The sequence below is a fragment of the Coenobita brevimanus genome, chromosome 35 (genome assembly GCF_032717465.1).
Source record: "Coenobita brevimanus isolate Jiangsu-jjx chromosome 35, ASM3271746v2, whole genome shotgun sequence".
NCBI lineage: Eukaryota > Metazoa > Arthropoda > Malacostraca > Decapoda > Coenobitidae > Coenobita > Coenobita brevimanus.
Window position 1 is genome coordinate 8,345,911 of NC_136988.1, and position 16,648 is coordinate 8,362,558.

Here is a 16,648-nt window from a genome sequence, read left to right on the forward strand (position 1 = left end):
GCTCAGGTTTGAATAGTCTCTTTTAAATCATGTGCCCAGTCCCTAATACAGATGAATGGAGGGAATGCAGGGGTGAATTGTCAATAATATCGCCCTGCTTAATCTACAATGAATAATTATAGTTCTTGGTATATAAAGTGCTGTCACATTTTATTCTTTCTACATCCACACTTTTTTTTTTTTTTTTTTAAGCTTAAGAAGAACCCCCTTCCCCTCGTTCCTGAGGGGTTAATAAAAGTTATAATATGTACGGTCCTGTGCTGCACCGAGTCATGGGTTCTGTTAGGCTGCAATAATTTAATTGGCTCGGATGAAAAAAATAAATAAATAAAGGTAACAATTCTTGAGTCAGTATGACAAGTATTTTTCCAGCCATTCCTCCACGGTCAGCTTCTCTGAGGCAAATGTATTCTTCAGACGCTACCTGGAAGAAAAAGAGTACTGTGCTTATATTTCTGAGTTAAACTGTTACCCTTGACTGGTATTTTAGAGATATTTCTTGAATACTGAAAAATATTTTTGAGGTTTTGAGCGTTGTTGCTAGGATACTAGAGCCTATAATATTTCTTGATTACTTAACAATATTTTTGGAGACAATCCAATATTTCTAAGATACTGGGAGATATTTATTGATGCTGTACAATAATTCTAAGTTACTAAGCGTTATTTCTGGATAATGAACAATATTTCTAATATCTATCTATCTATCTATTGCCAGACTCCTTCATCCCGTAATAAGTGGCCACAGACAAATCGCTTCCATGTCGCCCTGTACCCCGCCATTTTACTGCCCTCCCCCCAGCTCACACCTCCTCGTCTCATATACCTCTCCACTCCATCCCTCCATCTCATCTTCAGCCTTCCCCTCCCTGTCAACCTTCCATCTCACTCACATACACTCTCCTCGTTAGTCCTTCGCTCTCCATCGTCTCCACATGGTCAAACCACCTCAGTGTAATTTCTTAAGGCTTTCTATCACATCCACACCACAACGTTCCTCTGCACTTCCTCATCTGTAAGAGTGCCTTTCCATGTACTGGAAGGCCACATGCTGCTCTCACTCTTGACTATGTCCTTCCAAAAAGGTCCAAGCTTCACTTCCATACGTTAAAGCTGGTATCATATATATATATATATATATATATATATATATATATATATATATATATATATATATATATATATATATATATATATATATATATATATATATATATATATCTCGCTCTTGACTTCTGTCCCTCCAACAGGGTCCAAGCTTCACTTCCACACGTTAGAGTTCGTATTACAGTACTGTCATGTAGTAACTTTTTCACTTCCATGCTCACTTCCCTGTTTCTTATCACTGCTTTCAAGGAACCATCAAACTTTCTTCCTTGTTGTACCGTTTCAAGCACTTCACCCTCTAAACCAGTGGTTTCCAACCTGTGGGGCGCGCCCCTCCTAGGGGGGCACGAAGGGCTGCCTGGGGGGGCGTGAAGGCTTGATAAAGTGGGTAATTATTTTGGAAAACCATGAATTATGATGGAATTCAGTAATTTCTAAATATGGAGATACTATTTCAAATATGAATTAGAAATCTAGTTATCTGAATATATAAACACTTTCAGAGATTAAAAATGTATGATATTTATTGACATGTGCCAACTATGCCAGTAAAAAACAGTATTTGAGGAACGGGGGCGCAGGGAACGTGTCATTCAGTGATTGAGGGGGGGCGAGAATTTGAAAAGGTTGGAAACCACTGCTCTAAACTTTCATACTTACTCGTCACACTACTCAAATTCTTAAACCTTCTCACATTTTCCATTTCCTCCTCAATCAGCCTCACTGTACATTCACTGACTTCACTTCTCTCTCAAAGACCATAACTTTACTCCTATCTACATTCACCTTTAGATTCCGTTTCTTACTTTCCAAATTCATCCACCAAGCCTTGCAGCTCCCCGTCATCCTTACCTAACAACACAGTATCATCCGCAAACAACAGTACAGGGAGTTTCCAGACACTGCCCTCTCTCATTAGGGCTGCTCCATCATCCACTGCCCTAACTTGTATCTATTTTATAACCCCATCCATACACAGATCGAACAACCATGGAGACATGACACATCCCTGTTTCAATCCAACTTTCAAATAGAAAAATTCACTCAGTTCACTATCCACACGCACTGCAGCTTTAGCACCTTCATACATACCCTTCACGGCATTCAGCAATTTCCCATCTACTCCATATATTCTTAGTACTTTCCACAATCCTTGTCTATCCACCTTGTCATATGCTTTCTCCAAATCCATGAAGGCTGCATACAACTTCTTTCCCTTCTCTAGAAACTTTTCCATTAAAGATCTAAGAATGAATATCTGCTCTACACAACCTCTTCCCTTCCTAAAACCTCTTGCTCTTCTTCAGCTAATTCCTCTGTTATTTCCTAAACTCTGTCAATAAGTATCCAACCACATACTTTTCCAATTACACTAAGAAGACAAATGCCCTTATGATTACCACACACATCATTTTCCCCTTTTCCTTTGCATGGGGGGATAATTATATCTGACTTCCAATCCTCCGGGACTGTATCTTCCTCCCAGGCCAATCGGTACATCATCCGCATCCATTCTTCTACTGTCTCTTCCCCATACTTCATCATTTCACCACACTCCATCAACTCCTGGGGCTTTCCCTCTTTTGACTTTCTTCATTGCCTCCACAACTTCCATCCTACTGATTTCTTCCTCTCTCCTAACATCCCTCCGTCTCCCAGCCATTCCCCAGCTACTCATATTCACATTACTTTCATTCTCTGTGTTCAATGATTCTTTTAAGTGTTCTGTCCATCTGCTCACCTTTTCTCCTTTCTCCACTAGTAATCTACCATTTTGATCCTTCACTCCTCGACTAACTTCTTTGATGTCTAACTCTCTTTACCTCTTTCCAGAACATTTTCTTACATTCCCTCCATTTTACAATCAAATTCTTCCCAAATTCCTCATCCACACTCATCTTACTCTCTCTTACCAGTCTTTTCACCTCATTCTTCCTCTCTACATATAACTCTGTCTTCCATCTCTCAATTTCTTCCACGTCCCTGTTCTCATCCACTCAGTATAAGCTTTCTTCTTTTGTGCCACAGCCAGTTTCACCTCTTCATTCCACCATGCTGTTCCCTGTACCCTCTTTCTTCTTCTTTTCACCCCACACACCACTTCACATGCTTCACAGATTCTTCTGTGAATATCTTGCACACAGCATCCATGTCCACCTTCTGCTCCAATCCATATTTACCCAATGGTTCCTCCAGTTCTCTGTTATATTCTGCCTTTTTTTTCAATCCTCTTGTTATTTCAGAGCAGCATGTGCAGTCACATGGAGAGACTGACTGAATAATGAGGAACTGAAGGAGCATTGTGGTGTAGATGTGGATGTGTTAGGGAGCGTTAGAAGAAACACACTGAGGTGGTTTGGCCAGATGGAGAGGATGGAGAGTGAGAGACTGACGAGGAGATTGTATGTGAGTAATGTGGAGGGGAGAGAGGGAGGGGGAGACCAAGGATGAGATGGAGGGACAGAGTGGAGAGGTATATGAAAGACAGGCGTGTGAGCTTAGAGCAGGCCATTGAAATGGCAGAGGACAGAATGACATGGAGGCGATATTTTTCTGGCCACCCCTTATAGGTTTGAGGCGTCTAGCCAGACGCCTTAATCTCATAAGGGGTGGCCACAAACAAATCGCCTCCACGTCGTCCTGTCCCCCGCCATTTCACTGTACTGTTCCCAGCTCACACCCCCTCTCTCATATACCTCTCCACTCCATCACTCCATCTCATCCTTGGCCTTCCCCTCCCTCTCTCCCCCTCCAACTCACTCACAATCTCCTCGTCAGTCTGTCATTCTGCATCCTCTCCAAATGGCCAAACCACCTCAGTGTGTTTCTCCTAACGCTTCCTATCACATCCACATCAACAACGCTCCTTCATATGTATATATATCTATCTATCTATATACCTAGGCTGCTTCCCCCAAGGAAAGGGAGGTAGCCGAGACAGGACGACACACTCCCCATTTACTCATCCATTCAAACACATTCATTCGCATCTTAGCCCCAAAGGGGAGAAGGGACAGATCCTCACCGCACCACACTGCACAAGGGTCAACTGTGCAATGCAATCAGTGACATCCGCAGCAGGGCCCGACAGCAGAGCTGGTTTACCCCTGCCACATCATCACAGACTCATCCCCTTACCCGCACCTGACCTGAAATAGCTGATCAGACCAAATGCGGGAGAATATCCCCTCAGGGCTACTTCATCACTTATTCATTCACAATTTCTCTCCACCCATTTCTGTCACGCACAGCCACTCTTCCTTGCTCAACAGACATCCCTCTCGCATCCAGCGCTCTCTTCACACTGTCCATCCATCCTATTCGTGGTCTTCCTCTCAGCCTTTTACCTCTCACATCAGATCTAGTTATCTTTTTCACCAATCGCTCATTATCCATTCTCTCCATATGCCCAAACCATCGCAACACCCTCTGCTCAACTCTACCAGCCATCTCCCGAACAACTCCAGTTCTCCTTTGCACTTCATCATTCTGCACTTGATCCATACGCGTAACTCCACACATACTCCTCAGACACCTTATCTCCATTACATTCAAACTTTTCCTCTCTGCTACACCCATATTCCATGTTTCAGCCTCATACAACGCAGTCGGTACCACAATACCCTCATACAGCCTTCTCTTTACATCCATTCTAAGCGAACGACGTCTAAACACTTTTTTCATTCCTCCCAGCACCTTTCCTACTTCATTTATTCTAAACTTCACTTCTGCATCTATTCTTCCATCCACAGCAACATGTGACCTTTGATATTTAAAACACTCTACCTCCTCAAGCAACTCGCCATTCAAAACTATATTCATCTCCCTACCATCTACCAACCTCGTACACTTCATCACTTTACTCTTATTCTCATTTACTTTCAATTTCCTCCTTTCACACACCCTTCCAAACTCCTCTACCAACTGTCTCAATCTCTCCTCTGAATCAGCCACCAGTGCAGTATCATCTGCAAACAGCAGCTGCTTCAGATTCCACTCTCCACCATCAACATTCACCAGACTCAGTCCTCCACCAAAAACTCTTGCATTCACCTCCCTTACAACACCATCCATGTAAATATTAAACAACCAAGGCGGCATCACACATCCCTGTCGCAGCCCCACTTTCACAGGAAACCAATCACTCACAGCATTTCCCACTCTTACACACGCTCTGCTATTTACATAAAAACTTTTCACCCTTTTTAATAACCTACGATCAAGTCCATACAATCTTATAACAGTCCACAAAGCCTCCCTATCAATTCTATCATACGTTTTCTCTAAATCCATAAATGCCCAAAACACATCCTTGCCTTTCGTTAAATACCTTTCACACACTTGTATCACCGCAAACACCTGATCCACGCATCCCCTCCCTCTCCTAAAGCCACACTGCTCATCACCAATCACTCCCTCTGTACCCTCTCTAACTCTCATAATTAACACTCTACCATACACCTTACCTACAACACTCAACAGACTTATGCCCCTAAAGCTAGCACATTCATACTTATCACCCTTGCCTTTATACAATGGGACCACACAAGCCCTTGCCCAGTCAACTGTCACCATACCTTTCACAAAGCACACATTCAACAATCTTACTAACAAGTCAACAATAGTCACTCCACCACCCTTCAGGCATTCCACAGCACACCCATCCATACCTGCAGCTTTCCTTGTTTTCATCTCCTTTACTGCCTTCTGCACTTCCTCCTTCGTGATCAAAGAATCATTCAACTCTCCCAACACATTTATTCCTTGCACTCTTCCATCCGCCACAAGCTCAGCCACCCTTTCCTCCTCTACATTTAACAATCTTTCAAAATACTCTGCCCATCTCTTCCTTACTGCATCCATCTCAGTTAACATCCTTCCATCCTCTGCTTTTACTCGTTCTTCCTTCCCAGACTCTCCCTTTCGCACCCTTTTCACCTCCTTCCAAAACATTTTCTTATTCTGTTGAAAATTCTCTGTCAGCCGCCTACCCCACCTCTCATCTGCTGCCACTTTAGCATCACGCACAGACCTTCTCGCCTTATTCCTCTTTTCCTTATACCTCTCATATGACATCTCATCCTTCCTCTGCAGCCACACTTCATATGCACGTCTCTTCTCAGCCACAGCCATACTTACTTCCTCGCACCACCATTCACTTCCTTTTCTTACACCACCACCCACACGTCTCACACCACACACCTCTTCTGCATGCCCCACCACAGCACTCATAACTGCCATTCCTCCTCCACACTGCCATTTTCCAGATCTTTCACAGCGTTCCACTCATCTTTCAATTTCTCCTGATACTCTATCTTTTTCTCTCTTTTATCCAACTCACTCACTTTCAAAACCTCCCTGCCACACCTAACCCTTCTAGCTCTCACCCATCTCTTACCTACTCTTAACTTTCCCTCCACCAGGTAGTGGTCAGACATACCTCCACCCTCCCCTCTCAGAACTCTCACATCCAACAATCTTATATATATATATATATATATATATATATATATATATATATATATATATATATATATATATATATATTTGTGTGTGTGTGTGGAGAGAGAGAGAGAGAGAGAGAGAGAGAGAGAGAGAGAGAGAATCAGTAAGAGTTTAGGTGAAGAAACTAGGGTCAAATCAGTGATGTGGATGAACATTATAGTCGCGGCGCTCGAGTCTGAGGTTGTCATTATCGTACCCTGGCAACCTGCCATTCAAAAGTGCCTCCGATTTCGTATCATATTACACACAAATCATATTATTATACACAAATATATTATACACAAATTATATTATACACGAACATATTACACAAGGATCACATGCGTCTCATATTATACACGAAATCAGACTCACTTTTGATTGGTAGGTTGCCAGGTCACGATAATAACAACCTCAGATTCGCGCGCCACGACTATAGTAATTACTCTAAACAAGGCACTGAGTGACGCAGGATGCTTGGTCTATTTCCGACGTCAGCGGAAGCATTAGGGTAGGCATGGCGGACGTGGGAGGGGACGACGAAATTGTTTGACAGGAGGAAAGGAAGGTAGGGGGTGTGAGAAAGAGGATGGAGATAGAGGGAGGATGAAAATTCAGTAGGAATAAGTACTGATATAAAGAGGCAGGGAGAGAGAGAAGGGGAGGATGAGATGGAAGAGAGAAGAGGAGAAGTAAAGGCGAGTGTGAAATGGAGTGGGAAGAGAGGGGGTGTGGGTCCTGTGGGAGGAGGAAGGACAGAAGGTACGAAGGAGGACATTGGACGAGGATGGGGAAGAGTAGGTGGAGCTATGAAGACAGAGGGATTGGGAAAGAGAGTGGGATAGGATCAGATAGAAGACAATGAGGGTGGATGCGATGCAAAAGAAAAGGGGAAAAAAGGGGGGAGCTGGTGACAATGAATATGTGAAAGAGTGAGAGAGGGAAAGAGATACTGAAATGCTGTGGATGAAAGAAGAGAGAGACCATCAAAGACAGAGTGAGGGGAGGGGGATGTGAGAATAAACTTGACTGGGAGAGAAACGGGTACGAGAGAGAGAGAGAGAGAGAGAGAGAGAGAAAGGAGCGATGAGGCATAAAAATACCAAAGAAATGGGAAAGAATTACTGCAAATAATGACTCAGTGCTGGACGTTAATTAGATGTAAAAGAAAAAAAAACTTAAGGGCGCTAAAAAGAGAGACGCGGTTAATTGATGAGAAATTAAGATTAAATTATGATTAAGCAGGGAATTGGTGCTTTTATATGTATGTGTGAGAAACAGAATGATGTATTTTGAATATATTACCTTTTCTTTTTTACTATACTGTATTGTGAATTTTGCATTTTGAATGAAAGAATTGCGTGTGTGTGTGTGTGTGTGTGTGTGTGTGTGTGTGTTAGAGAGAGAGAGAGAGAGAGAGAGAGAGAGAGAGAGAGAGAGCATCACCAACGATTACCGTCTAATTCAGTGGTTTCCAACCTTTTCTAATTCTCGCCCCCCCGCCTCACTGAATGACATGTTCCCTGCGTCCCCGTTCCTCGAATACTGTATTTTACATGTATAGTTGGCACATGTCAATACATATCATAGATTCTTCTACCTATCTATCTATTGCCAGACGTCTCAATCCGTTCGCGGTGGCCACAAACAAATCGCCTCCACGTCGCCATGTCCCCCGCCATTCCACTACCCTGCTCCCAACTCACACTCCCCTCTCTCATATACCTCTTCACCCCATCCCTTCATCTCATCCTCGGCCTCCCACTCCCTCTCCCTCCCTCCACCTCACTCACATACACTCTCTTCGTCAGTCTTTCACCCTCCATCCTCTCCACATGACCAAACCACCTCAGTGTATTCCTCCTAACGCTTCCTATCACATCCACATCCACACCACAACGGTACTTTATATCCTCATTTGTCAGCCTGTCTCTCCATGTGACTCCACAGGCTCCTCTTAAATAACTCATTTCCACTGTTCTCACTCTTGACTTGTGCCATTCCAACAACGTCCAAGCTTCACTTCCATACGTTAGAGTTGGTATCACAATACTGTTATGTAGTAACTTTTTCACTTCCATGCTCACTTCCCTGTTTCTTATCACTGCTTTCAAGGAACCAGCAACCTTTCTTCTCTGCTGTACCCTTTCAAGCACTTCACCCTCCAAACCTCCATCCTTACTCATCACACTACCCAAGTACATACTCACATTTTCCAATTCTTCACCATCTAACCTCGCTGTACATTCACTGACTTCACCTCTCTCAAAGACCATCACTTTACTCTTCCCTACATTCACCTTTATATTCCGTTTCTTATGCACTCTCCCAAACTCATCCACCAAGCCTTGCAGCTCCCCTTCGTCTTCACTCAATAACTCTGTATCATCTGCAAACAACAGTACAGGGAGTTTCCAAACACTACCCTCTCTCACCAGGGCCACTCAAGCATCCACTACCCTACCTTGTACCTCTTTTATTACTCCATCCATGTACAGATTGAACAACCATGGAGACATGACACATCCCTGTTTCAACCCAACCTTCAGAGAGAAAAATTCACTCAATTCACCATCCACACGCACTGCTGCCTTAGCACCGTCATACATACCTCGTACTCTTCACAGCATTCAACAACTTCCCATCTACTCCATATAATCTTAATCTTTGAAATTGTTTATATACTCAGATAATTAGATTTCTTATTCATATCTGAAATATTTTCTTCATATTTTGAAGTTACTGAATTCCATCATATTTCATAGTTTTGAAATATAATTTCCCTCTTTATCAAGCCTTCGTGCCCCCCCAGGCAGCCCTTCGTGCTCCCCTAGGGGGGCGCGTCCCACAGGTTGGAAACCTCTGGTCTAATTGTTGATGTGTTTATATCTCCAGTCATTTACGTACGAGCGTGTGCGCGCTTCCCTGTGTGTGTGTGTGTGTGTGTGTGTGTGTGTGTGTGTGTGTGTGTGTGTGTGTGTGTGTGTGCTCGAGCGAGCGAGCGAGCGCTTGTCAGATGGATTTATTCAACTAAGTGGAGATTTTTTCCAGTGAGGAAAAAAAACAAAAGGACAGTAAAAGCTACCTCATTAGAAAAGTCTGTGAAGCTGGAGAGAATTGCCTTATGGTAATAGGCCGATAACGAAGGAAAAGAATAAAACAAAACGATATCGCAACGGCCTGCCTCAGTTGGCTTGGGTGAGAGCCACACTGTTATTCATGTGACAGTGTTTGCATTCCTTAGATACGTCAAATCGTCTCGTGTTGGCAGGAATAAAATCTGAGGAGTAAATTTCAGCTGAGGCAAATTAACAGCAGTTAGTTAGCAGCTACGATATATTATTTATACTGTGATAAGTGTAATTTGCGGTTTCAGTCATACTAAACCAGGCTATCTATATATTGCCAGACGCCTTAATCCCGTAAGGGGTGGCCACAAACAAATCGCCTCCATGTCACCCTGTCCCCCGCCATTTCATTGCCCTGCTCTCAGCTCACACACCCTTCTCTCATATACTTCTCCACTCCATCCCTCCATCTCATCCTTGCCCCCCCTCCCCCTCCCCCCCTTCAATTCACTCACATACACTCCTCGTTAGTCTCCCACTCCCCATCCTCTCCACATGGCCAAACCACCTCAGTGTGTTTCTCCTAAAGCTTCCTATCACATCTACATCCACACCGCAACGCTCCTTCACTAGACCAGACGGTGTTCATTAATCTGAGGAATTCCCAGCAGTGCGTGGGTTACTGTTTTGCTAACCATTTCGGCTCTGTTGAGATACCAGTGTGTCTTACTTAGGTTAACAGTGTTCGATTTGATTGACCTTAGCGAAATACTTGCAGTCAAACGATTAAACATATCACAATGAAATACTGAGTAGGAGAGAGACAGAGATTAGAGTTTGAATTCTGTATTTTCTCTAACGTTACTGGCTACACAGAACCCACCATTACCACTTGTCACACGTCACAATGGATCATCTACATGTCTCAGTGAAGTCTCTCTTTAAGAAGGTATTGAGGTGTGTTATTCTTTCTCTCTCTCTCTCTCTCTCTCTCTCTCTCTCTCTCTCTAGATTATATATATATATATATATATATATATATATATATATATATATATCTATATATATATATATATATATATATATATATATATATATATATATATTTATCTAATGTATGACGACGTAACGAGATTTAGATTAAGTGAGGGGGAATCGATGAGTAACAGTACCTTTGATGCACTAATAAGAGAGAGAGAGAGAGAGAGAGAGAGAGAGAGAGGAGACAGAGACAGGCGGGGCAGTCAGGTAGTGACAAAAACAGAACAAGAGATATTAAGACAAACAGACTGACAGACAGACTGACGGTTTATCCCCAGTCGAGTAGTGTCAGCCATCAGAGTTATCCAACTAGATTAATTTTCTCGTTTCTGTCCCTCGGATCTTTATATATATATATATATATATATATATATATATATATATATATATATATATATATATATATATATATATATATATATACACACACACTTGTTGTTACTTATGAATCGCTTGTCATACAATTCATAAGTCATCAAAATTTTCGAAAATTGCGAGTGAAAAGTGAAAGGGGGTATACTGTACTGTATAAGCGTGAGGATCAAAAAAAAAAAAAAAAAAAAAATCGAAAGTCAGTTTCAGCAGTTAAAAGAAAAAGAAAGTGGACGAAAAACGGTGAAGGAAAGTTAGAATGATCTGAGAAGACAGAGACAGAAGTAAGTTGTGTTTGCAACAAAGTTTATTCGTTTGTTCCACTGTGATTCAAGACTTCATTAATATTTCTAACGAAAGTTTGTATTGTAAAGTATCTTAATTTGCTGAAAATATTATAAATCTGGCACAAGAGCCAACCCAGCGACACACTGATAATTCAGAGAGATGTTCAAATTTTGTCAGAATGAACTCAGATTTAGCCAATGAATTTAATTTCTGATAACTGCAAAATTCGTAAATCTGCAATTAAATATGGAAACATTATCTACGATATGAAAAATACTCAAATTATAATTGCACACCAAGAATATCAGTAAGAAATAATTGTGGCAAATGATTTAAAACCAAGTCGACAATGCTGAGCAGCGGTGAAATTAAACAATAATAGCTTGATTAACATGTAGAACATTCCAATATAAATCACGGAATATCTCTCACTTTGAACAGCTCCTTTGTATAACCACATCTGAAGGACTGTGCTCAGTTTTTATTATATTATTGTAAGAAATAGGGGTGGGGGGAAGAAGAAAACCATACAAAGAATGTTTGCTAGAGCTAAATCTGAATAATTAAACGGAAGACTACAAGGACATGTGAATCAGGTAAAGACCTGATAATTCGGCATTATACCTGCTTCACTGAAGTCCCCTTGAACTGCACTAGAGATATGAGTAATAAATATTTGACAAACATTTTCAGTCAGATGATATACTGTAAATATTTTCTATTTCGCTAATAAAACTGTAGGCTAAACATTCAGAGACAACTGCCTAGGATTATAGTAGACTGCGATATAATAATCCCATGAGGAGTCAGCTGGGTAAGAATGTAACTGCTAATTTCTCGCCAGACACGTCCAAATATAAATAAAACAGACTCTGAATGCCTTCCATCCTCTTACCTTGATCACTTGCAACACAACGCCAGTGCATTATTGAGATTTAATGGCTATTACTGTTTCCTTAACGATAAAGAAGAGATTATACTCTTGTATTCATTTTTCTCTATGAAAATTCCATGATGAACTTTCTGTCTTCCATGATGGTCCTTTCCACTCGTTCCCGCGGGTTTCGCACGGAGAAGCAGGTTGGTGAGGTGAGCCTTTTGCATTACAGCTCTTAACTTCACCTCAAATATTTTAATACCATAACCAAAGTCTTATCTATTACAGACAGTCTCGATCGGACAATTAGATAAGTTGTTCTTGTCTTCATTCCTTTGAACTCCTTAGACAGAAGTAGATTCAGAGAAGACATAAAGACAGAGAAAAGACCAGAGAGAAGGGAAGTGATGCGACAATAATATAAACCATCAGTCTGGAAGTAGACAAGGAATCAAACCTAACGAGAAAATGATTGGTGCAGGAAGTTTTGATTTGCTTTTGACATCAAGGGAAGGATGGGGAAGGGGATGGGGATGAGATGGGAGAGATGGAGGGAGATGGGGGGGGGTAGGAACGGGAAATGAGAAGAACGGGATGAAGGAATTAAACTATTAGAGGGTGAGACAGAGAAAGGAGGGGGACGAAGACAAAATAAAGAGGAGGAGAGGCAGATTGATGAGGAGCTAGAGGAAAGAGGAGAATGGATAGATGTGAATGAAGGCGGGAAGAGAGAAAAAATGTAAGAGGGGACAGAGAGAGGAGTAAACAGTAGGATGCAGCCTGGGAGGGAGAGGAAGGTGTCGGTATGGTGAGAGAGGGAAGATGAGAACGAGTACTACAAGAACAGTGGGGAAGATTGATTGTGGGTGAGAAAGGAGACGGACGGAGGGATCGTGAAGAGGTACAGAGATACTGACAAAGATATGAGAGAGAGAGAGAGAGAGAGAGAGAGAGAGAGACAGAGAGACAGACAGACAGACAGACAGACAGACAGAGAAGGGAGGAGGACAGAGGCACAAAAGGAGGAGGTATAGAGGAAGGAATATGTGGAAGTATACTGGACAGGCAGAGAGAGAACAAAGCTGAGGGAAAAGTAAAAGATACAGTGTGTGGAGAAGAGGAAGTGATAGGGAAATAAATAATGCCAGTACAATATCTGTGCATTAGTTTTATCAGATATAAATAAGACTCGAGGTATCCGGATCGGAGGAAAGATACGCACAGGTCATGGACGAGTTGGTTGGGGATAGACTATAGTAAGACAAATCAGGAAATTGGTATTTGTGTCTGTGTGCGTGACGGATTGCTGATGATATTGTGAGTGTACCGTAACTTATATTGGTGTATTGTGTTTTGGTGATAACGGTACTTGTTTATGGAGAAAGTGTCCGTGCTTATGCGCACACGTCATATATATAAACAGAGATAGAGAGAGAGACAGACAGACAGACAGACAGACATAATCATATACAAAGATAGATAGATAAAAGGATACATAGATACATAGATTTATATTGATATACAGTAAATATATACAGAGAGAGAGAGAGAGAGAGAGAGAGAGAGAGAGCATGAGTGTTTTATTATGCAGTTGTTGCATAGTTTTAAGCTCTCAGTTGGTTAACGTATGTACAGTGAACACTGGTAAGAAAAACTGTCAAACTCTTCGAGTCGAAGTGTCCCACAGACTGAATGAATATATCTGGTGGTGCTGGCGCTGAGGTAAACGAAAGGGTATCGTTGTAGTGAATACTTTTATGACAAATGCTTAGACGAAGTTGTATCCATTGTGCCACCTCTCCATGCCTTCCCCAGCGCTACATGGGCATCTGGCAGCGCTTGTGACTAGAATGTCACATTGTCATATTGCCTATCAGAATTCTTTTATTCCCCTAACTGCATCTCTACGGAACTCACTTCCCCAGAGTTGTTTCCCCCGGAACTTCAACCTACAGTTGTTCAACTTTGTTATAGATATTTTTTATGAATGGAGGACACATGCAATCTGGAGTATGGATTATTTTTTTAATTCATTTGTTTTTCCTTCCTCCGTTCTGTTGTTGAAAAACAAAAAAAAATTAAATTAGCTTAACTGAGACGTATCTTGAGGCACCGCAGTGTTCTGCTGAACACTTTTTCTGATCTTAAGCTGATTATAACAGTTTGGTATTACTAGCAATAAAACAGAAACTCCTCGCTTTGAAAGAATAACAGTAATGCAACTGAAAGAAGTCAACAGGAGTTAGTTGCAGTCACGATAACTCTGTCATCTGATATTCTCTTCAGGCTAACACTAGACTGCCTAGTCAGATATAATGAGACAAATCCTAACATTCGGAAAGTTTTAAGATACCTCCTTTGTCACTTTGTGTATGGAGGTACTGAGGTGTCTTATTCAGTATAACACCGGCGATTTTAGTCATCTTTGGGTAAGACATCCAGCCCAAGCGTTAAAAGATATCTAAGTTAATGCTTTCATCGTTGTGGAAGTACTGAAGTACCTTAATTATGCTAGCCCGCTATCCATCTACCCCTCAAGCCAGTACCCTGTGGGAGGTACCTGGACAAAAAGACATCCAAGTGTATTTGTCCACACACATTAGCGACTCCTCTTCCCACGATAAACCTTCATCATCCTGTCATACACACACTCGCATTTTATTTCACCATTTTGGTCTCGGTCTCCCTCTTGTTCTTCTGCCAGTTACATCATCTCAAATAAATTATTCTGACCATCCTCTCGCAGACTCACTCATCGTTCACTTCATACGGCCAGACGACCTCATAAAGTTTATTTTTATTTTAGACTAATACCTGGCAATTTTATTCATTTACGAGAAAACCCGGAGTTAAAGAATACCAGGCTTAAAATAGATTTCTGTTATTTATATATATATTTTTATTTTGAGTTTCACACCCTACTGCCTCGGGGCCACTCACGCATGTCCCATGAGAAGCATACATGGCAAAGTAAGCTATTTATAATCAAAGATAAGTCGTATTACGAATCTAATATAATTTAGGTCATTATGTAAGAAGGAGGTACAAAAACAGAAATCATATTTCTAACCAGCGTTCCTGTGATATCCCCTTAGTTCAGGGAGAACCTGTTGTGCATTCCACGATGCAAAGCATTTACTACGACTCTTCTTATAAAGAAAGCTGGTGACTTTGCAAATCCTAATTATCTTCCTAAAATACACTTCGGCAGTCGATAGGTAAAAAACTATCCGCCTCCAACCGTGAATCCTTCCTCCTTCAATTCCTTAATCGTAAATCCTTCCTCCTCCAATTCCTCAACCGTAAATCCGTCGTCCTTCAATTCCTCAGCCTTCCTCACTCTCCTCTGCCTCGTTATTGTACTCAGATGCTGAATATAAAAATGAAACTCCTGATTTAACTTTTTCTCTTTTCGATTTTAAACTCCATCAAAACTTGTGTACGTGCATAAAGCATATAATTGCCTTCTATGGACGGAAAAAAATAATGGAAGAGCCTCTCTCTCTCTCTCTCTCTCTCTCTCTCTCTATCTATCTATCTATCTATCTATCTATCTATTTCTCTTTGTGATAATCTATAAGTCCAGAACTACTACACCCACTTGCATAGGACGGCGCTGTCACGTGTAGACATATCCAAAAGCAGTGAAGAACTCCAGATGGTGTACTTATGTAAGGAAAATCCCAAGGAGCTCTCTGGCTGTATGGCCAGTAAAAAGGCGATTTGGAACACGACTGGGTCATTGCTTCATGGAAGCAGGATTTTGCGAAACACTTATCTATTGAACAGACATCCTGACTTCCCGCTTCTCATCAGTATTTACTAAAGCAATGGGAGGAGGCATCCCTGAGCCAGACATACTCCCAAGGGTGATCGAAGGTAAGGCAATTAAGAGCTAAGAAATCCCAGTGTCAAGGCGAGGTTCTACCAAGAAACCTGCAAGAATTACACGAACAGGTAGACGTTCACTTGGAAATAGAAGTTACCTTAGATTGGAAAGAAGCAAATGTAATCCCTAATTCTGTAATGAGAAATCACCATTGTCTAAAAAAATTACTGTCCAATTAGCCTCACATCTAAGGTAGGAAAGGTATTAGAAAGTATAGTTGCAGATAGATCTGTAGGTCATCTAGAATTAATCTATTTACCGTATGTCCTACATTTGGCATAAGGTGGCATCTTTTGTTATTGACCAAGTTGATTGAATAATTCCATTACATGTCCCCTAAACAAGACTAGTGTCTAATAACTGAAATTCTTTCTTTGGGCTTACAGAAGGACTGATGGCAAAGAAGCGGGTACTGGGATATCAGGAAAAATATCTGCATGGACTGAAATTCGGTTGACTCACTGGTGACATAGTCAGCAGCAAAGCTTCTGACTGGACAACAGTTGAAAATTAAGTGACTGA